Source organism: Protopterus annectens, chromosome 1.part0, assembly GCF_019279795.1.
Source record: "Protopterus annectens isolate FY-2018-M chromosome 1.part0, PAN1.0, whole genome shotgun sequence".
Lineage (NCBI taxonomy): Eukaryota > Metazoa > Chordata > Ceratodontiformes > Protopteridae > Protopterus > Protopterus annectens.
Genome location: NC_056725.1, coordinates 1,059,970,811 through 1,059,995,159, shown reverse-complemented (window position 1 = coordinate 1,059,995,159; position 24,349 = coordinate 1,059,970,811). Strand labels below are relative to the sequence as shown.

General features: G+C 38.9%; 1 protein-coding gene across 2 annotated transcripts in view; it reads right to left on the bottom strand.

The window, feature by feature from the left end:
* Positions 1-24,349, bottom strand: part of LOC122796436 — a 2,401,740-nt gene that overhangs the window by 1,098,419 nt on the left and 1,278,972 nt on the right. The window lies entirely within an intron of this gene.

Genomic DNA, 24,349 nt, shown 5'->3' with positions numbered 1-24,349 from the left:
ACCAGGTTTCTGTTACTGCACATATATTAATTTTCTCCATACTGAGGAGTGCTTCGAGTGCGTGCATTTTGAGGTTTAGACTTCTGGCATTAGGTAGCATTGCCCTCAGTTTTTTGTTACTTGTGCTACTTACGGTGGTGGGTTTGTCTTTTGAGCCTTGCCGAAAAAAGGCATTATAGGCGTGGCGGGGTGGCAAGAGCCTTGGCCAGTATTCGAAAGCCTAAGGGTGACAGGTGCAAGCCGTATCTAGCAAAGCAGCGTGGCTTGTCGAGCATGTCATCCCAGGTGGACAGACACTGGCTCCCCTATGAATGACACCAGAAACTTAGCCAATTGTTGAAATTGATATTTTTTTCTTTATACTGTGGTATCATTCTTGGTGAGGGCAGGATGCTACTCAGCGTCAGGGTCAGGGTCATACCAGCCTGGGCTACATGATCAGAGAGCTCTTCCATGTCTCTTTTCATATAGTCCAGGGAGGTACGTCTCAGGTCATTCACACCAACATGAACAATGACAGAGTCGTATTTGTACTTGTTCTGGAGTGACCAGGGTGCTTGTGTTATGTGGCGGATCCTGGCACCCGACAGGTAGCTAACAGTAACCTTCTCCTTATTCAGCCTAGTGAGTGGGACGTCAGTGTGCCTGACTATAGAGTCATCTGTTACTAGTATGTTGGGTATGTTATTTAACTTAAGGGCTGTGATTGCGTGGCACACTGGTTTTGTGAAGTATGTGTTTCATGGTTTGTGTTTGGGGGTGGAGGTTGCTTGGATGTCTACTTTGGAGGTCTCTTGTTGCTTTTGCAGAATTTTGTTTAGAGCCTCCGAGTATGTTTTCATGTATATATGTGTGGTTTTTGCCAGTGCTGGTTTAATGGGTCTGTGTGAGACTGTTGGTGTGATGCAAGTATTTCCCTTCTCCTCTTGACTGTCTGATCCAGTCTTGGGTTGAGAGAGTTTAGCCTCCAGTTTGGCTGTATAATTGCATCTCTCGCATGTATTAGTGTTTGGTGGTAGGAGGAGAGGGATGTCTATGTACATGAGGCAGTTGTAACATTGCCTCAAAATGCCCAGATTCACCACTTGGACTGGAGAGTACACCTGAAACTGCCCTTTGGACATGCCTGGATAGGTACAGTGAACTGTTTTACTGAATGGCTGGTAAGGTTGAATAGAGAGCCTTGTCCTTCTGTACAGTATAGGGGGGGGGGTCTAGTGCTAGGGTTTATAAGTGCTTGGTATGAGTTTTCAGCAAGTGCCGGGCTGAGAAATGAATGGCTTGAGTGGCTAAGTTGAAAGTTTGTCTAGTTCCTTATTCTGATGTTCCACTTTTCACATCTTTTGTCGCATAAATACCTAATTTAATAATATGTCACCTGTTACCCTCTTCAGTTCTTTCCTCCTCTTGTCTCTCCAGCTTGCCCACATCAGCATTTCAGTATGTTTTCTGTTATATTAGTATTGTCAGCTAAATTACATTCCAAATATGTAATGATACAAATTATATAAAAATGTATTCAATATACAAAAACATGTATGCTGACTGGACAAACCAGTCAACATGCATGTTGTAAATCTAATGGTCCCTACAGAAAAAAAATCTGTCTGTAAAAATCAATTTCAGCTAAATTTGCAAACAACTTCCCAAACAAAACACAGCACTGTGTTGTACTAAAACAATTAAACTGTCTCAAACTCCCATACCAGCTCACCTCCACACAGCTAATCACTGCCCACAGCTTCTTATATATACTCTCCCAATAAATGTCCAGCATTACAGAACACACTGCTCTACTAATCTCCTTCTCTGCCAACAAACTGCTATGTATCCGAAAATCATTCAACAACACAATCAACCTTAGCACCTCTCTACTTTCTGTCCCATCTGCGCTATCCTACCTCAAAATCTCAACTCTCAAACTGTCACTTTCTCACTGTCTTTCTCCATGCCCCAATGACTAACACTCTACTGTCTGTCTTTCTATCATTTCATCAACTTCCTTTTCCTTTCAATCATATTGTTTAATCAAATTACAACTGTCTGTATCTGCTGTTACTACCATCCAAGTTTTGTTTCTTTACTTCTATATATTGAACAGGTATACGCACTGCTTCTGTTTGTATTTTATTCTCTGACAATGCTTAACCAGTTCATGTTAATTTATTTTACTGTTTTCAGTACATATGCTCCATTTATTGTCATTAATAATGTATATTGTTCATGTAAAATGTACTGCGCATGTAAATATGTTTTTTACAAACACACACACACACATATATATATATATATATATACATATATAGACACATATATACATGTGTGTGTGATTTAACTGTGTTGCTTTTCTACATGGTGCTCCAGTGAAAATGTTTTTGTTCCCAATCAGACTTTCCTTGTCAACAAAGACAAACAAATAAATACATTAATTTCATTCTGCCATTAAGCAGAGAACCTAAACTCAAAATAAGTTATCCACCTCCTGTATACTGCAGAACTGCTCAGTAAAGTAGAATAATGTACAATTAAAAAAAAGTAAATACAAAAAAAACTTGCACGTCTTGATGCCAGAAGCATCCCTAGAAATAGCTCCATGATTACAAACTTCTCAGTAACTTAAAAAAGTTAGAAACTGCAATGTGCTGTGCAGGCATTGGCATGTACATACTCAGTGCATGCAAAGTAGGTACTTCAGACATACGCAGACTACATTTATACAATGACAGCAAAGGAAAGCATTTTTTTACCTAAATAATGTTACTGGATAACAGCAATAGTCTACTTGTGTTTTCGTGGGTAATGCAAGATTTACTCATGTTTTGCTTTGTATAATCACAAGTGCAGGCCACAGTCGAGCCATAGCACCCATGAACTATTGCTAAAATAAACTGCTGAGTTAATTAAAGCCACCCTCGTCCTCCTTAGGAGCATGCACTTAAAATACGTTTCAGCCTGTAACCCCTAGCCTGCAACCTCAAAAAAATGAAAATTTCATAGGCCCCATTTCCATTAAATGGGGCACTTCATAAGCCCCTCTGCCAAATAACTCCCTATCTCTATAAAAACTGAATTCATAAGATATACCTCCTTATTACATCATTCCCAAAACATTTTCGCAGTGAAATAACTTACTTCATTTTCTTCATCCTTGTCTTTTTTTCTTCCTATCTTACATTTCTCTACCCAATCCTTATTCTTAAAAGCGCTATCTCTTTTCCTTGAAGATAAACTGTTCAGTGTGTTTTTTCTCTTACTCCTTCACTTTTCTGTAAGTCAATCTGACCATTTTCAGACATTTTTGCACTCTTTACTGGGCAATTTGCAAACTGAACTTAATGTTAAATAATTTGTGTAACTAAGACAATTTATTAATTTTATTCGTGATGGTCTCCCATCTCCACAATTTTCTTCTTATTTAACATTCTTCATAGTGGCATTTACCATTAAGCCAAAATGTAAGTGGCTCAATGGACATCTTAGGTTTATCCTATTACACACCAAAACTGATATTGCTCTTCTTTCATTTACAAAAGGTACAACATTCACTGACTGAATTAACCCGTGCAACTTAACTCCAAAATGTCATCTTTATGAGTAACTGATCATAAGCAACATTACTGAAAGCTTTTATATCTGCCAACTTTCTTTTTAATTTAATGTCATGAATTCCCTTATCATCAAAAAGACTGTATCAACCTCCTTTACTAATTCCAAACACTCCTTCCATTATTATAGTATAATTCTTGACATCTCTAACTCTTAGCTAATTCCACTATTTTAATTAAAATTTTGTAGTCAAAATTTATTAACGTTACTGATTTCCAATTCACCAAATCAGAATTGCCCTTCCTCTTCAAGATGAATTTAACTAAACTCATTATTATGTGTTTATGCATTCCTCCTTTTTCCAAACATTTACTTAACATGTCTGAAAATATATCAAACTGCTTCTCATCAAAGTTTGTTTAACACACATGACCCAAACCATCTATCCATCCAAAACCCCTTTTTGCATATTGGGTTTGGGTGTCACTTCAACTGTGACACTCATCTAGAGTCAGTGATCACATAGACAGCTGACGAGCTCTTCTATAGTTGTTCTTCTACCACACACATACACACAAAAAACATACTTTCTTGGCAATTCATTTCTTTTATTTCTTTCACAATTACAACGTTCCAGAAAGTGGAAGTTTTAAACGACTACCCATATTCCTTACAAGTGTATATGAAAACATGGTTTCATTTTCACTTTTACTCTAGTCTGTCTTTAAAAGTCAATGGAACATAAACAGTTCATATTTATACATGTTCATTCTGATATTTTAAAATATTTGCTACTTCAGCGAAAGCTGCTCTTTATTTGCTGACAATAACAGTATTTCACAGCACCCATCTTTTTCCTAGGTTACTGTGCCCCCATTTATATTCAAAACTCTTGATGTGTTTGATCTGGCCCAGTGGCAAACAGGGATAAAACCCTTACTATACCCCAAACGACCCAGATTCGACTAGTGGCACAAGTGCTGGAGGGACCTGATGGTGGAGCATATGAGTGAGTGAATGACAATGGCTCCAATCCTGCTCACAGGAAAGCTGCCTAGGCTCGCTGCAACAGCAGCATTAAAAGGCTGGTGAGTTCAACGTGGATGCTGCTTGGTGTTGAAGTTGCTTGTGTACAAAAGGGAGCATGTAGCTTCTGTAAGCAGTAATGTATTGAACACAAGGCTGCTGCAGTATTAGACGGACTGCGGCACACTCTCTGGCAGTAATACGATGCTGTACTAGTGTCCTTTATCTTCTCACCTGGCAGAGGTCAGGTTGAACCCAGGGTAGGCTAAGCCAGGTGCAGCAGACGCTGCAAATGAGGGCACAAGCTGCTGGCACACGATAATCACCTAAGCAGAGAGAAGCAAGAACATCTTACTGTGTTCGTTACATAAAATATTTAATGACATTATGTGCTGTCCAGCATTCTGGCCCTTCTACTTTGCTGTCTTTTTCCTTTTCCCAGCCTCTTTCCAGTACAACCCACATCCTCTGGGGAATACTTACTGCCTGTTTCCTCTTTCTCCGATTATTTTTCTTTTGCTTTTTAATTAACTTCTTCAGCTATAAAAATATTCCCTTCCTTCTTTTCTTCTAGCCTTTTCTGACTTACCTGATCTACTTTCCTTCTTTTTGCTTAACTTCCATATTCCTGTCACTGTCTTCTATTGTAACCTCACTATTTACACGAACAATTACACACATATACCACATTTCCCACAACCTGTATGCATGTATAAATATACATATAGTTTTTTTCTCTCACAAAATGATTTATATTATTATTTTATCATCTATGGTCTCTTTGTCCACATTATTTGTGCTTTTATTCTGGACATACTTTACAAGTCCTAAATCACCTACAATCACAAAAATAAAATTTGGATTGCCCAAAGTAATGCCCCTTTGTTCTGTTTCACATGCACAGTACTTGGTAATGTAGCACAGGCACGCACTCCCACAGTTTTCAAACAAATAAACAAAAAAAAAAACATTCTCACATATTCCAACAGCACCTACTGTGTTTTTAAGACCTACATACCACCACAGCGCTCCAGTTTTATTATCTCTTTCAGTCATATTTTACTACTAAATCAAAGAAAATCTTTTCTTTTCTGTTCTATAATGTTATCATCAAAAAAAAAAAAAAAAAATCATTCCACTCCTTGTGCTTTACTGAAAAAAAATCTTTATGGAGTGCCAACAGTATTAAAATGGAATATCATAAATAGATTCACTGGCTAAATGCAATTCATATCTTATTTCGTAGACTGCACTGTACACCCCACCAATCCGAGTTTTAATGTGCACTTTTAGAAAAAATATCTATCGTAACTTTCCTGAATCACAGTATCTCACTTTTGTACACCTTAATGCTGCAGAATTTTGTTTATCCATCCTTGTTCTTTTTGTTTCAGCAGCTGCTTATTTTTTCACCATTACAGTCTAAGTTCTCAATTTATTTTCTTCCACATCTCTTCCTAGATACATGTTATCAAGCTCTCTTTCCACTTGTATATCTCGCAGGGGCATACTTTTGCACTGCCTCTGATACTTCAATAACAGTAACATCCTCCACACACCCCATGCTACTCGGTCCAGTTTTGTGCCCCAGGTTTGACCTGATGGCTACTCAGCAAGTTATTTTGGCTTGTCCACTTTTAAGAATTCTGCAGCAAGCAATCCAGAGCCATCAAATTCAATCACGTATACTTTAATATCAATCCCTGACAGGGAAGGCAGCCTCTAACCTGCAGTCCAAACTTCTACTTGGCCTCATCTCATTCTGTTACATTTCCCTCCCTAGTTATTTGTTCCCAATATCTTGGTTCCTCTGTCAAATTTTCTCAGTAAATTCCAGCCCCACTTACTGATTTTCTATTCCCCTACTTGCAGTCATCCTGACTGGCAGCATCTCTTTTCTCCTTTCTCCAGTCCCATGTTGGCGTAATTCCTAGAATACTTTCTGCTACTTTATGAATATAATATTATGGCTGTTATTATTCTCCTCAAGGATCTGGATCCAAAATCTTACTCCTTCCTTATTTCTCTAACTTCCCCCCAAACATCATTCCTTCCCACACTGATCTATACCCTTCTGCTTGTGTTATGCATATCAGCCTTAAATGCTTTGCTTTAAAATGCCTATTCAAATCAGGTTATTCTGAAATACTTTGTTGTATGGAGAGGACCAACTTATTCCACTTAACCTTTGCCCTCTTCCCTTCCCAAATAATGTGGATGTTAAAAAACCCTGACCTGTACGTAAAAATATAAGGACTAAAATATTTTACTGAATGTATCTTACTATCCATAATCAAGAGCTTCCAGTGTCTCAGTTTTTGCATTACCTTTTGTTTAGACTCTTCCCAAATATCCTTAGCTGCTATAACAGAATTGTTTTAATCCAGTCACCTAAATACTTCATCTTATGGTGCCCTCCTAAATATGGGTATTGCTGAACCAGTTCATGTGTAGGTACATTGTTTACTGCTATATTCTTTGTTTTATCTTCATTCATTTTATACCCTGAAAATACTTGAACTATCACAAAATGTTATATAACAATAACATGTATTTTTTCCTGGATTTATCAAGCACAAAATAATATCATGTACAAATAAAAAAGACAAGTTTTCTTGATTACCATACTGGACATATCCTTGAATTTGAGAGTCTCTTATTTTCTTTGCCAATGGCTCCAAATATAAAGTAACTAGAGAAAGAGGACACCTCTGCTTGGAACCACTGTTCTAACACAATTTGTCAGACAGCAACCCTCCCACCAGTTATATATTACCTTATTAATACTATTATTCTGTCATGAATGCAAATGCTTTCATTGCCCTACTCATAAAAATCCCAGCTAATTCTACTGAATGTTTTCCCTGTATTAAGACCCAGCAACAACAGTGGTGTTTACTTACATGTTGCTTCCCTCTGGATCATCTGCATTCTATTAATCTTGTCTAATGTTTGCCTCCCTTCAACAAAAAAACACACTGATCCATATCTATCCAATTCAGCAACACCTTTGCCATTGTTTTAAGAAGTGTAGTTTTAAACACTTTATAATCATGGTTTAAAATCAAAATGGGTCTACACGAGGCTTGGTTTGAAGGATATTCATCGTATTTAGGCAATACAGTTACTGAAGCATTTTTCCAAAGATCACAAAATAAAATGCAAACCAAAAAGTAGAAAAATATAAAAGAATCCAGGCCACCGTTTGAGGCAATAATAAACTTTTTATAACCAACACAAGTACAAAAAATGAGCGCTTTCATCTAGTAACAAGACTTGTTACTAGATGAAAGCGCTCATTTTTTGCACTTGTGTTGGTTATAAAAAGTTTATTATTGCCTCAAATGGTGGCCTGGATTCTTTTATATTTTTCTATTTTTCCAAAGATGTTGGTGCTTTCTATCCTTTTAAAATACTGTTAAAATCTACCAGATCTTTATCAGTTTCATTCCTCCTAACTTCTGAACTTCTACAGGAAATTGACTGATTATATTTCATCTGTTCCTATCTTAACTATTCATTTTTGAGCCTCTAACCTTGGCATAAATGAGTCTCCCATAAAATCTTCTATTTGTGCCTTCACTTGGTTCCCATAATTCTCTGTTTTATACAAATGTTCATAATCTTTCCAAAATACCTTTAATATCCTTATAGGATCTCTGGTTAATTTTCTTGCTATAGATTCTCTAAGTTTGACAACATCCATTTCTATTTTCTATTGCCTAAGTCATTGTGCTAAATTTGTTTGTGCTCTGGAGTTAAAGAATAGTTGCTTAACAGCAACCTTTCTAAACTCATGCATATCATCCAAATACTCCCTTATTTTCTCTTTAGAACTATGTAGCTGATCCTCTTCTTGTTCTGAGGGATTCCCCTAATTGAACCATACCATAATCGGGTTCCTATCAGCAGACCGAAGACGCATGTTTACGAATGCGTCTTGGTCAAACTGACAAAATCGAAACTGCAAAATATCGAAGTGGCATGTAAATGAATTCTTTCCCTGAGAAAGAATTCGCTTGGCCGCTTTGGTACTTTGATGTTTTCGGCACTGTAGTGTGGTCTGGGAGTTGGTATATTTAAGTAGGTGGGTGTGGGGGGCACAGCCCCCCATGTCAGGGGGTGTGGGGGCAATGCCCCCCCACTTAATCTCATGTTTTAATGTGCTTACTTTTTTTTTTTTTTCTTGGAACAGTGATTTTTTTTCCCCCTTGGAAAAAAATCGCTGTTCTGACAGTTCGGTTTTGTAAAATTTCACTTACATGGGGTCGATTAATCACCGTTCGCTTACCTAAGCATTCGGTGATGTAATATAGATCCCCATAATCCCTGTCAGACCCTACATTAACTAATATTACTTCTTTCCCATCTCTCACTCTCTCTTATTCGTAACATATTTTTTTAAACTCCATTTTCATTTTATCCGACTCAATTATCCCTTCTGAAAAAAATTCTATCTTGCTTAATAACCCTCAAATAATTTCCATTAACCGTTCCATAAATTCCTCTCTTTTTAACAGGTAAGCACAAGCTCCTGCCAAATATAACTTCAATCCTGTCTCACCCAGTTATTTTACCTTGGGGAAGATATGCAATTTCTGAGTTCCTACCACTGAATTCACATGTTCCATACCAAATATTCTCAAATATTTCTTCAGAAATCTACCCTGTTTTGTTACATTTTCCATTCTAGGTGCCACTGATACAACCTCACTATTGTAAATCAAGTTCCAGTCCCCACCCATAGGTAATATTCCCCGATGAAAGATGATTAAGGTGATGGGATTTTGAAGTGCTCTTCCTTAATCCCACACCTTCCTTTTTGGCCATTCAGTAGTGCTTTTCTGAGATACTCTACCATTTTTTACAGGAATCAAGCTTACTGTTTCAGTTTTGTGTTAGAAACTCTGACTATGATTACTGTGAGTTATACTGTTCATTGCTTGACCATTCCAAGACCTAAATTGCTAAATCTGTGCTTGCAACTTTTATTCTTACTTGCTTACAATGTCAGGGGTTGGTTTCAGAATTAGTTGCCTTAGTGTCAGCTCTCTGAAATACTTTCTGCAGACCATCAAATATAAGCAAATTACCGCTGAGCCAAAAGTAAATATATTCTTATTAGTATGTTGCATACTCCCTTCAGTCATCCCTCAGATGTGTAATACTTCCCATCATAAAATATTTCCTTTTTTTTTCCTTCATCAGACAGGCAGAGTGCAAAGTGTCATAGAGTTATCCAAGTTTCTAATGTGAAATCCTTCACACTATAACAGCTGTACCTCTCCTTTTGAAAGAAAACTCTTGCTTAGTGCTTTCAACAAGTTAATGTACTATCCCCCTATAGCTATGTTAAACAGAATAGACATCTGCTGTGGAAAACTGCTCCTACATTACAAAAATGAACTTTATTACCCTGCATGGAATGCACCTTAATGTAGCTTGAACCTTGTGAAAACTAAGTACATTTTCAGCTTGTACTTCCTGCTGTGGACTATAGAACACTTTTGTTGTCAACAGCATGCTTTTAACAAGCCTGAAAGAAAAGGCATGTCTAATAGTATCTGAATATATGATATAGGCTGTGGTGCATTTTGAGGAAAACAAGACTTAGAAGTTGATGCTTTATTTAAAAAGTGAGTTTCAGTATACTTGCATACAGAATTCTGAAACTCCCCTTTTTTAGATAAAAAAGTTAACCCAACAGTACTAGACAAAAGTATTCTTCCAGATGTGCTAAAACTTCCCTGTTCATCATTAACAGGTCCTGCTGGAAAGTAATCTTTAAAAAAAGTCTGGTTCTGGTTACAGCAAGGTGTGCCTCATACAGATTAAGACAGATCAATTTTGTAAGATAGTACCATTACACTCTTGTGAGTAAATACTCTGCTGATCCCCCTCCCCCCGTAGATCCTATATCTCAGTCTGCCAAGTCTGCTCTGTGTTCCAGCCAGGTTCATGGCATACAAGGATGGAACCATGGCTACTCCCCTAGATGACCAGGTTTTGATTAGCAGTTCAGGAGCTAGAAGACCTGGCCAGGAAGGGATGGGAATTAGCAGCTAATGCCAGCTTAACCATTCTGTGAAGACAAGACTGGGTAACCTCTGCCGCAGACATGCCACCTTGTGGAAGATCAGATACTGCAGCTCTTGCAAGGTGTAACTGAGGGAGTGTGAGCTCACCAAAAGTACACTTTCACTCTAAAAGGATATCATGGGTGGGTAGAAGCATGTACTCCCATTGGGCCCAGCACATTGGTCACTGCATCAGACCATCTAACTGAAAATTAAATACAGTGATAGTCTTCAAAACAAATGTAAAACAGCATCTGATGAATGCTGTTACTTGTAACTGCTTCAAATATAAAGAATGAAATATGAAACTCATAACTGTTCTGCTTAAAACTAAGCAAAACAGTTTTACTTGTCTGTTCACTTCAAAAGTTGGCATTGTCTCTACCTCTACATAAGTAAACAGATTTATAAATAGTTTTATACTGCGGTGGTGGTGCTGCGTTAGCATTGTCGCCTCACAGTAAGACGCTGTCCGGTTCGATTCTCAGCTACAGCGTCTTCTGCGTGGACACATGCGTGAATGGGCATACCGTCGTTGAAGGTTGTGCATCAGGGCTGCCAACTCGGCACCTAAAAATCTACTGCCAATCATTAGCGGACCGGAGTTTCGCTGTGGCGACCCCTAACCGGGAAAAGACGAAAGACACAACAACATTTATAAATAGTTTTATGAATACATTTTGAGAGATTTGTTGACTTGTTTTACTTAAACTATTCCTCATTAGGCAGCTTGCCTAACTTGCATTTGCTTACTTTATTTTGCTTAGTACTTACATTAACATGGTAGTTAGTGTTTTCTTAGTATGTAAGGCAATCCAAAAATGTTATTACTGTTCAGTTTGACAAGTAAAGATGGACATGAATAAGTGTTTGTTTGCTGCTGTAAACCTTGCTGAAAATTCTGCTGTATACTTGCTTTTACCTTATAACTTTTTAAAATATTTACTAAAAAGACATAACTATCAGTGCTTGCAGTTTTCTCAACAGTCTGGGTAATGGCTGAAAATGGTCAGGCTGATCAAGCCCACCCACTTGATTAGCAAACTAAAAAACTAAAGTGGGAAGGTATTAGAAACATATGAAAAAATGAAAAATATTTCAATCCTCTCTGAATGACCACAGTGATCCTGGCTTCTACCTCCCTCTCCCTACGTCCTTTAACAATGGAGTCTGGAAGAAATAATGGAAACAAAACTGCAGACCAGCTTGCCATTTACTGAGCGACTGTGGTGGAGAGGAATGATACAAATAAATTCCCTCACCTTCCCTTCTGTTAAAACCATTAATGTACAAATAATGCCCGCTGAAAAACAACTCCGCTGCTTCACGGCAGTATATCAAGCTGCCGTGGAGCTCGGATGAGGAAACGGAATGGCCGCCATTATTTTACACTCACTAAACAGTGCTTTTTCTGTTTAGCAAATGTAAAATATATATTAAAAAAAAGAAGAAGAAGACAACAAAAAGGTATGTGGGTGTGTGTTTATGTCAGTATTTGAGTTTGTGTGTGCTGTGCATGTCAGTGAGAGAGAGAGAGACCCGTTATTTTACACTCGCTAAGCAGCATTTTTGCTGTTTAGCGAGTTTCATTTTTTAATTTTTTTATTTTAAAGTGTGTGCATGAGAGTAAGATAGAGATCAATTGAGCGAAACAGAGGTGTATGCTTATGTTTCTGTCTGCATGTGTGCGTGAATGCGTGCATGAAAGCAGAAATACTGTGTGTGTGTGTGTGTGTGTGTATGAGAGAGAGAGATCCAGAGAGTGAGAGAGAAAGTGAGAGTCGTGTGAGTAAATACATGTATGTAAGCAGAGAAGACTGCGTGACAGAGTGATCAAGAGAGAGAAAGTGAGACTGAATGTGTGTATGAAAGCAGTTGGGAGACTCATATGTTTGATGTAAAATGCTTCCTCCAACACCATTAGCATAACAAGTTTGAAACAGTAGGCGAAGGAACTATTTTACATTAAAAATATATAAAAAAATACTATAGTTTTTAAAAAAATAAATAAGCAAGTAAAACACAACAATTTTACAGAGAGCCCATTCTCCAAGTGCAATAATGCCCTCCAGGGTGTGTGTTCATGTATAATTAATGGCCTTCCAGGGGTGTAGAAGTCCTCCACCTGCAACTTTGGGCCTCATAACACCCCTGGATGGGTGTTAATTACACATTAACACATACCCTGTCAGGCATTATTGCTTGTTTAATGCCCTCCTACTTCTTGGAGGTCACACTTCCTCTTAACATCAACAGTGTCTTTGCTGCTTTTGCCATTTTTAGCTAATCTGTTCCTTATAAGCTATTTTAATCTGCTGTTTATTCGATTCCACTTAAAGTACCATAACTTACCTGGCCTATGCATCAGGCAATGAAGCAATTGGTCATATTAACATAAGATTTTGGATCCTGCTGGACACTGGCAAACCATCATATCTGAGTACAGTCTTCTATTTGTTTTTATGGACCAACCCACACACCAAATATATTAAACCAGTGTGCTGCATACAAAGTCTTCAACTGTGTGCTGCTTCATGCAAAGTCTTCAGCTGTGCCTTGAATACTTTGAGGCAAAACATACAGTCTCACCTGTTCTTATCTAGGGAGGACAACTATGTTTTGTGCATACATCACTCTGTAATTAGAAATTATTTACTTTCCTTACTCCATAAGTAAAACACACTCTTCTTTCCTTTAAATTTGTTTTTAAACAGCACCTGTTCACCACATCTTAGTGAAACTGGTACCCCAAACACTTCTTTGTTTCCTTCATCTCCACACACACACACACACACACACACACACACACACACACACACACACACACACACACACACACACACACACACACACTGCTTAAGAATCACCCACAGACAGACACACATTGACCAACAGACCTGACTTACACAGCTTTGCACATCCCTCACACATTGAAGGACATCAGTAGGACCATTGTCCACAGACACACGTGCATACCTTTTGTTTCCCACTTTCCATTCCTCTGGCTGGACCCCCATACTGCTTTCACCTTCTGTTTCCCCAATGTGCTTTTTTATTTCAGTGTTTATCTTTCACTGTGGTCTAAAGTATGTCTTACAGTAAAAACTGCAAGAAAAATCCAGCCAAGCTAGAGTTTTAACTGTGTGATACCTTAAACCTCCTGCAATGGAGGCCTATGGGATATATATAAATGAGCCATTAAGGACATCAAGTGTTTCACCTACATGACTTCTGAATATTCGTCCATGACATTTTTTTTTTACTTTTTATTTTTACATTCAAGCCAATAAAGCCAAAGCCACTAGCTGTGGACATGCATATTTTGGCCTTTTTAATGACCTCATTTACCCTTTGGTTTGGACTAAAGTATGTTTTAGAGTCTACCTAATTACTTATTATATGCAGTCCTTAGTATTTTACAGCCCATTCAGTAAACAGATCATAGAGTACAACTCATTCTGCAGACACTTGTCAGACCTCAGAGGTAGTTACTAGACATGGTCCATTGAGAAGGCTAATCAGAGTAATGCAGCAGAGTTGAGATTCATTAGTTACCCCAGTCAAGGAGAGACGTAATACATACCTCAGGGTGTATCCCCACTTACTTTTTCTGTTTATGTTTTATACTTATTCTGAATTTGTGATTTCTAACAACAAGCTTATTGTCTTCTGTTCTGCTCTTTTTACTGACTAAATCTTTATGCCAATTCTTGGGACTCTTCTGAAGAAAAAAAAGCAAAATATAGAAAAACCTATACCCTCCAAGACTACATACTTAATAAAATAAAGCAAGCAGCAAATAAATCAGGAGCACTTTAGTAAAGTTCACTGTGTGCTACGTATATAAAAGGTCTCCACCAAAATTTAAATTCCTGTAACAGCTGTCAGTTTCCATTAACTCAGACATTTAGAGTGCTGTTTTGGTGATGACGTCTGCTGTAGAAACAAAGTACCCTTCTGGGTTCATTCCTTTTTTTTTTCTTGCTATCATGACTGCTGCAAGAATGAAGGCCAATTACCTGTATTAACAGAGGCCTGTCACATTTTGTAGCATACAAGTCTGTGCAACCATTTGGGCATACTGCACTCTTCCAACTTTCTTACAGATGTAATGCCTTAGGATGCCAAAAATTCATATTGGAATTTAAATAAACATACAATAATCCTCACATTGTTCTGGAACTATTCATCTCCGCTACAGCTCAGGTTAGTGGCAAAAGTATTACAACAACAGTTACTGGGACACATGCACGCATGAACATACACACTAACTCGTACAAAAGTAAAATATGACAAGACCATTGATAAAGGCAGCTGCGTTAGCATATTTAGCAGCACATATTCAAATACAAATATCACTGCTTTTGTATCACACAATGCTTAGTAATTACCTGCAGAAAGACAGACATTGATCATCAAGCCTAACTTCTACAACTTTGGACATCCCCCGTTCACTGCTGGCAGTGCCGTATATGAAGGACATCAGAACCATTGTCCTTCAGAATAAATGGGAAAACCTGAGCCCTTCTCTGTTCTTTTTTTATTGTAAATAAGGTTGTCACTAACAACTGTGCCAGTACAACCAGGTCATAAGGGATAGCCTTGATCAGGATTCAGACAAAAAAAATTGTGGGGAGGGGGAGACGAAGGTAGGAAAAAAAGCATGCGTCTGTTACCAAGTTCTCTGTTGACATGACAGATACATAATGTAACACACTCCCTACTCTTGGAACAAACTTCCCTTGCATGTCAAACAAAGTGACTCTTTAGGCACCTTTAAAGCCAGACTTGATGGGTAATTGCAAATTCGCCTTGAGGTATGTATTACATTTCTCCTTGATTGGGGTAGGTAATGAATCTCAACTCTGCTGCATTACTTTGATTAGCCTTCTAAATGGACCATGTCTAGTAACTACCTCTGAGGTCTGACTCACAGCAACAAAATGTATATGTAGTACATGTCAGCATGCCTGAACTGGTGATTTAACGGACCCATTTCTGATGCACCCCATTTTATACTCAGACTGCAAACAACCTTTGGGCTTAGCTTCCATTTGTGAAAGTTGGGGGTCATCTTGCCACACACAACCTTGTTTGTTGATGTATCACATGACTGTGGTGTTATTCCTAACTTTTGTCAGGACTCCTAGCTCACATGTTGCCACAAATAATTGGACTACATAAATTAGGGCCACAGTCTCCTTGATGCTAATGTGCATGGCCCTTTCCTAGCAGGTCTACCTTATCAAATTCTTCAAGACCCTCAAGTGGTTCCCTCTGGCAATGTCCGCTATATCTTTTGTAAGGGTATGGAAATCACTAGGAGGTTAAGAATGGCATACCTGGGTTATCTAGCACCTTTGCTATCTACCGTCTAAATTTGTTTAACAAAGCAGGTATAACTAGAAGGTGTTGGTGCTGCATGTTTCCCTCAGGTTTCATTGGGGCTTCCTCGTGTACAGTCTGACTTAGGAAAAGGGTATGAGAATAGAAGCTTGTATGCATACAAGTGCCTTCAAGATGGGACTAGCTGTCTCTGCTTCCTGTAAGAAAAAGGAGCTCAATACAGAAATATTTCTGGTGGGAGGCACAGCCTGTTTTTGCTTCCATCCAAGACTGGTCTTAGGAATGTCCTTCTGTGAGAAACAATAAGACTGGACTTTAGGCAATTGACCAGATGCCCAGGCTACCCAGACATGAAGTAGTATAATTCAGGACATCTTTAGCTCCTCCTGTCAAAAAGTCCGAATCAGCAGTCACCAAGGTATGGAGAAATACAAATATCCTTCATCCTAAGGTGCACAAAAACTGGAACTAAATATCTGATAAATATCCCGGGGCAATGGATAACTCAAAGGACAAGGAGATGAACTGGAAAAATGTCCCTGCCACAAACCAAAGAAACTGTGTGTTTCCTGTAAATGGAAATATAAAGATAAGCATCCCTCATGTCTAAGGTGACCATGGAGGTATCTGTTAACAGTAAAGGAAACTGAGTCCGCAGACTTAGTATTTTGACTTTCTTCATGGAAAAAAAACTTTAGTTTGAAGTCCAAAATGGGTTTTCAAAATCCATCTTTCTCAAGCACATGGAAGAGTTCTGAAAAAAAAATCCTTTGCTCTTCAAAAGGGACTGCTTCTACAGTGGCAGAACAAATGAGGTGGGATAAGATGAACCCACTAAAGTCAGTTGGCCCAAGGGTAGGAGAACTTCTCTATGACAGCAGGAAAAATATTCTGAACACAATTGTGCATCTTAAAGCAATGATGTTCCTTAGCCAAAGGTCTCTGACTGGGTTAGACAACTTGCTTCTGAAGTGAGCCACTTTCTTCCTAGTAGGTAAGAGGGGAGTGGATGGTTTGAGATAGTCAGAAATACGAGGTGTTGTATTGGCTGCCTGTCTCAGCCCCTGCCTTCTTTCTACTGGCCTTTATCAATGGCCTTTTGTCAGAACAGTTCTTTGTGGGTTTGTTTTTTATAAAAGGGACCTACATGACTCATAAATTCCTACCAGTTAGAACAGTTGTTTCACTGCATGCATGGATTTGCTTTGCTCTTACTGCCTTCTAAACACTTCTTATGAGGGGAGGTAAAAAAAATTGCCTTAACACATTAGCTGGCAAAGGTCGGATTCTGTCTCCTAATAATTGTGCCATGGCAGCCACCCTGACACTGGTATCAACAGAGTCGTAGACATTTAACTGCAAGCCGACTGAAGTTTACTGCTTCTACTGTAGTCAGACAGTCTATGAAACCTTTGTTTTAAAGATGCATCAGGCCATATTCTCCATCTGCCTGGAACTGCTCTTCTGATATTGAAGCAAATGGTTTGGCAATTTATACCAAATATGGACTAAGCAGAGCTCTGCTTCCCTGATCTGTTCAAGATACAAACAGCTCTCCTTATACCTGGGAAGAGAATTAGTGACAAGTGCCAGTTCTGACCATCAGACAATGTCTAACTAAATAGCCACAAGGTCTGCTGTACAGTTTTTGTACAGGTATTTGAATATATCCTCTATCCTATAAAATTTATGAGACTTCCTGGGAGAGTACCTGAGAAGCATTATAAAAACCATCCTTAAATGCCTGAAAGACTGGAGGAATGGCAATGTCCATCGGATCCTCGATCCTTAAAAATTCTGGGTATGTCTTATGGGCCTTTGACAACTCTTTACCTCCTCAATTAATGTCTTCTTACATTAAATATTGCTATTCTCTGAAGGAGACCTCCTTGGGGGAAGAACCAGAAGAAAGTGATTCTACTTCATTAATATTGCATGCTGGGGAAGGCGTTAAAGCTGGCAGCAATATGCAAGGTCCTCTTTATCCATAATGTCAGGGGAAGGTTCCCTCTTCCTTTGTTTTTCTTCCTGTTCCCTGGTCCCACTGTCTTTAGATGATCATCCCCCACCAGTTAGCCCATTCACTCCTCATTACCAGAGCAAGGATTGCCTGGGAGGGGACTCTCATCAGGAGAGGTCTGAGTTTTTGGGCATTAACTCCCTAACATGGTGAAATGCCAGACAGGGATATGCAATGGCCTGGTGGTGGTGGTGAACATCACCTCACTTCTGCAAAAGGGTATTCCTTCCAAGCAGCTCTGTCCCTATCCCAAAGCAGTAGTGATCTCCCCACTCTCCATCAAGGAGACTTTACCATCCAATGTGGCCCCAAGTGCAAGCAATCCTCTGCATCCCCTGAAGAGGTGAGCAGGCCACACTCATTCACTCCACTCCTACCCTTACCTGGCTTCTCCAGTACTGGGGCTGCTGACTGCATCCTGGTCACATGAGTCACAGTTGAAGCTTTGTCTTCTTGCACCCCCTTTTCCCTTTTTCCAAGAGAGGCCCTACAAGAGGTTATAGGTTTCCCTAGTGACAGTGAACAAATATGCACCCTCTTAGTTTAATGTATGCTTCTGCAAAATGCCTGTAATCAAAACAGTCTGGACCTAAGACAAGCATCAGGGGTTGATGCTTCCAGGGTAGGAGTCTGTCCCATGAGATATAAAGTTGGTCCGTGGAGCAACTTTTCCTCTGGACTACCAAAGTCATGCTCTACTAACTTGCATCTTCAGGCTTCTGCAAGAAAAAGGGTTAGGACATCAAAGGAATGAGAGTGTTTCATTACAATAGGCACCTTCGGACTACCATCTGTGGATGCCTGGAAACCAGTGTCTGGCTGTGCCTCAGGCAAAGTACCTACTGAAGTCTGGGAAGACTGCAAAACTGCTAGACCAACTGTTATTTCTGAAGGAGCAAGAATGGCAGGGGATGTGGGAAAAATGGATGTTTGAGTTGGATAAGACTGCATTTCACCTGGGTCAGCTCCCTCAGGCTTTTGTAGGGCTGAAAATTTTTCAAAACCCCATGCTTCCTGCCACTGGAATTTTGGGTTTATTCATTTTATGATGGCAGTTCATCTTTTATTTGTTAGTACCACTAGAATAAGGATTCCCTGTGGAAGAAGGGATAGACACTCCTTGGCATAAAGTCAGATGCTTTCTGTGTTCGATAAAGGCTACAAGCCATATGAAAGAGGGGTTTCTTGTTAAGAGTAGCACAATGTTTAAAAGCTGACACTGAATATTTCTCAGAAAGACAGTAAAAGCAATGAAGGTGATAATCCTTCAGCTGAATCTAACTCACTTGTTGGTGAATTTCTTTTCAAGAATGTAATGGGACTTAGAAAGCTCTTCAATATCACAACCAATAAAGACCATAGGCAATACAAATCAAAACAATAAAATCACAATTAGTAATATTAAGTACAAAAAATCCAAGTTTCAGTACTGATCACACTGTTAAAATCGCCTGGATGCAACTGAAGGAATGACCACTGGAAGCTCAGTGTGGCAAAAAAAGAACTGTAGATGTCATGGGCGACTGTCCCTTCTGTACCGGCCTCTTGCAAAGACCGTCAAAAGTTCTGGAAATCAGACCAAATGACTGGATTCCACCTGTGGCTGATTCCCAAGCTTTAAGCATGATACTAGAGTAGTCTTATACTGAAAATCTATATGAATGATACTATACAAAGATAATGGTTAACAGAAGACAATGAAAGTAATAACCACATACTAGTAAGAGATGAAGCCAATATCCATTAAGGCAATAAAATAGGAAGTACTTTACGACCATACAGTTCTACCTTACAAGGCAGATAATTTAATGAATCAAGTTCAACAGTATAAATTACTTCCAAAGCAGAGATGGATTATACTGTAAAGTTACACATTAAAAAGGTATTTTACAAACTTTTAAGTTACATTGCTGGAGGTAAAAACACTTTTTTTTAATTTATATTCCTTGTCTGTCCCTGCTGCCTGTCAACCACTAGCCCCCTCCTGGCCAATCAACCCATTTGTTCCCCATCAGGTTGAGGGTCAACTGGGAGGGGTTGTCAGATAGGGTTGTTCAAGGGTTTTTTGCTTGAGGCCTACGTTCCCCATAGACCCTTGGCTTGTGGAACCAAAAGGGAGGTACAAATGGCTCACAAAACTGAAGAACAAACACTTTAAAACACAAAAAGGCAGGGAAGTAGATATAATCCAATTTTATTGTAAGCGCTTTCGTCTCAGACTGATGAAGTCTTGGTATTATCCAAGATGAAAGCACTTACAATAAAATTGGATTATAGGTACAAATGGCTGTTTGAATTGGCTGCACCTCATTTCTGCAATGGGCATTGCCAACACACAAGACAATCTCCTCTCTCAAGAATAAGAAGTGGTTCCCACATTCCAAGCAAAACAATTGCACTTCGCTATGCAAAGTCAAGCACCCATGTCCCTACTCATCTTCTGGAATATGCGAATGGGCCAGGACCCTTCACTCCTCTCCCTTTCTGCCTGGCTTCCACATTACAGGCCCCCATAATTAAACCACCATTCTGCGGGCAACAGTAAGGGTTCCATCCCTCTATGCCATGGAGCCAGGCACTAAAGCTCTTCTTTTAAGACTGTGATGAAATATGTCTTAAAACTGTAGAGGTCAAATGATGTGCAGCTGTAATGTTATTGGATACCATGTTATGGTGACAAGTGATCACAATGCTCCTTCCTCAAGTTTGTTTTATTTTAGTTGGATCTGTTGGCCAGATTTTGCCTGAAATGGAACAAATAGGCCTGATGGGGGACCTGGAGGGCTGATACATGGCAAGCATGTATGTGTGTGTGTGTGTGTGTGTGTGGGGGGGGGGGGGGCAATTAAGATTCAGTGCAGCACTCTTACAGGATCAAATGTTACCAGTGTTCTCCTCTTTCACTAAACCAGAACTCCAGTCTGAAAACTAGAATACACAGGGAGATATCAGCTTTTTCAGACATTAGAAACCATTTTGTACACTGACTACATTTGGAAGGAACCACAAATATCCTACTTACCTTACACACCCAGGGCTGTACCCAAAAATGCTAATTTGATATGCCACTCTCCTATATCCCACTGCTCACTCATAAAATAACTGCATATTGTTCATGACACACATGCCAAATATGTAATTAAAGCTGCATCACACACATACTGTTCTTTCCAGGGAGCAAGATAAACTTGCAGATATGAGTAAAGAGTGTTTACAGAAGTACAATAACACAATCTGAGGCAGTGCTTCTTAAAGGAAGCATGTTCAGTTTGCGAAACTGTCACTCCATACCTTTACTTAAGTGCACAAATATACCTTAGGAGACCACACAGTTTATTAGTCTTGCTTGTGAATACCACAGCAGGTTGTGGTCAGATACCAGGTAGTTACATTTGTTTACCCTTTGAAATCTTTTCCCATCAATGGTCAAAGCCAAAAGGACACTGCAAGTCCTTAATAAGGGTCAAAGACTATTGTCTAAGTTTTGTCATTACTCAAAATGCCTTTACTGAAAGACGACCCTCTAAAGCTCAAAAGTAATAATCCTGTATGAGTATGAGGCTTCCCAGATCACTAAATTCTTTTTTGTAAAAAGAAATTTCTTTATTAAATTATCATGTATGACATAGGCCATGTTACATTTAGATCAATGACAATAAACCATAGCGACACAATCTCAGTTACAAACATTATACATTCCAAACCGTGCTACACAACTGTAGCTGTAAACATTATACATCACTTTTAATATATTCACTCATTGTTAGTCAAGCATTGCACAGCTCATTGATATCCTGCCTTCTTTTAAACCTCATTCCTCCCCTGCATGTACCTATCCCACAGTTCCCATTTTTTCATATGTATTTGCTCCTACCCTTTTCTAAAGATCCCAATTCCAGTTGTTTTACCTCTGCTACTATCTTCACTACTTCCAGAAAAGTTGGTATAGACTTCGATTTCCATTTTCTAGTAATTGCTTTTTTGGCAGCCATCATAATTAGACTCAGGAAGGCGTTACTACATCTAGGCAATTCCAAGTTTGTATCATAGCTCAAAAAATAATTTCCCTAGTCACGCCATCTTGCTCACCCAGCATCTCTGACAGAGAAGTCTGCAGGGAATCTTTAAAGTCTACCAACTCATTACACTCCCAGAAAATATGTTCCCAGTTATCTCTTTCTGCCCCATCACACCTCCAACATTTGCTGTCTACCTGAGGAAAAATTCTTTGAAGTCTGCTTGGGGTATAAAAATACCTATATAAGCACTTCCAGGCAAAGATCTGAAATCTTCTAGATTGTGTTGCATATCTGGGAGACATGCATATATCACCCATTGTTTCTTTGTGAATTGCTTATCCAGTCTCTCTTCCCAATCCTTCCTAACCTCCTCTGATTGATTCTTATAGTCATCGTGCAATGTTTTATATGCTCTACTAATTATTCCTTTCTTAATGGCAACTTCTGTTCTAGATTCTACTAAAAACTCTACCAGTGCTGGTCTTTCATTTAGGACCCCCCTATTTCTTTCTCCTTGCCTATACTCTGATATCAGTCCTTGATATGGAAGGCAATCTTTAGCCTGCAGTCCAAATAAGTTCTTGACATCTTCCCATTATCTTTCCCTTTCTATTTATTTGCTCCCAGTATCTTGATTTCTTTGCCATTTTTTTCCCAATACATTCCCACCCTGTCTTGTCTATTGTATGTATCCATAATTGCAGTCATCCCTATCGGGAGAATCTCCTTTCTCCATCCCCATGTTGGTTTAGTTCTTAGCCCCGATCACTAAATTAACCACATATAAGAAAATTATTTGGTTAAGGATGCTCAACTCAGTGTTGCTAATAAATCAACTGAACATTAAATGACTCAGTATAGATCCTTCAAAACAACAGAGGACATAATGGCAACATCACAGAAAATACTGCAGTTGTTCAGCTCCTCATCTGATGATTCAGTTTTAAATCACTGACAAAGAGATTGTCGTCTTTCTAGGAGTCAAATAATAGCCGCAGCCTAATCTGTTAAGTAGACAATTTAATGGATTAAGGGCAAGACAGAAAAGCAGTGGTGACAGGGAGTCACCCTGGAATACCCCACTTTGAATTTTTATCCCAAGAATAATAATTTGTCCTTTATCATGGCTTAATTGTAAAGTGGTCTGCCACTGTTCCATGGTCACTGTAATTCAAATGATCGGTATATGGTGTATCTTATGAATGCTGCAGCACCAGGAAAATATCAGTTTGGGACAAAAATGTGATATAAAATAACTTGAGCAGGAGGGGGGCCGTATAAATACTTGGGAAGTGAGGGATCAGCAATAAAACACAAACAAATGTGAATAAACTTAGTAAGGAATATTTTAGAAGACAAATTAATTCTGAAAACAGCGTTGACATCTAGTAACAAAATTCAAGCTATAAACCACTTTGTTCTTCCTGTCCTAACTTACAGTTTTGGAGAGACTGACTGGCCCCAAAAGGTGTTGGATTGATTAGATAGAAAAACAAGGAGGATGTTTCATGCTCGTCAAATGATTTGTAAAAATCAGTACATACCAAGATTATATATTCCCTGTTCCGATGGAGGTATGGGCCTCCTTGAAATTTGATTACATACATAGATCTGCAATCATGGGACAGAACACATATCTGCTGACCTCATAAGACCCAGACATAGTGAAAGCTTAGTCTAGCAGAAGGCTATCAACATCAAGCGGGAATGGAAATCAAACCAGAAGTAGATAAAAATCAGGCAGCAACTGAATGTGCCAAAAAACAAAAGAAAGAATATAAGGTGAAGGATCAGATGAGAAGGCAAGAAATGTGTAAAATGCATAAATATAGTTGCAAGTATAGAAAACTCCTGGAAGAACCTTATGTTGATTGGGATCGAATGCAGGAATGGTTAAGGAGATGCAAATTCATACCAAAAGATGAAAGGTTAACATTGGCGGCCCAAGACAGTGGGCTACATACACGTTGGTTTACAAAGTCCATTGAACATGTGGCAGAAACCGACAAATGTAGGTTTTGTAAAACAGAACTGGACACAGTTGCACACCTTGCTGCTGCTTGTGACATACTAATGGCAGGAGGACTGTATACTGAAAGGCATAATAATGTGGCAAGACTGTTGCACTGGGGATTGTGCAAACATTATGGTAATGAAGTGGCTGAAAAACACTGGAAACATGAGCCACAAAGCATCATAGAAAATGATGAAGTCTACATTACATGGGATCACCCATTACCAACAGTTCAAAAGACAGATGCGAGAAAAAAGATATAGGGGTCCATGAAAATAAGACAAAAGTACCACTATCAATG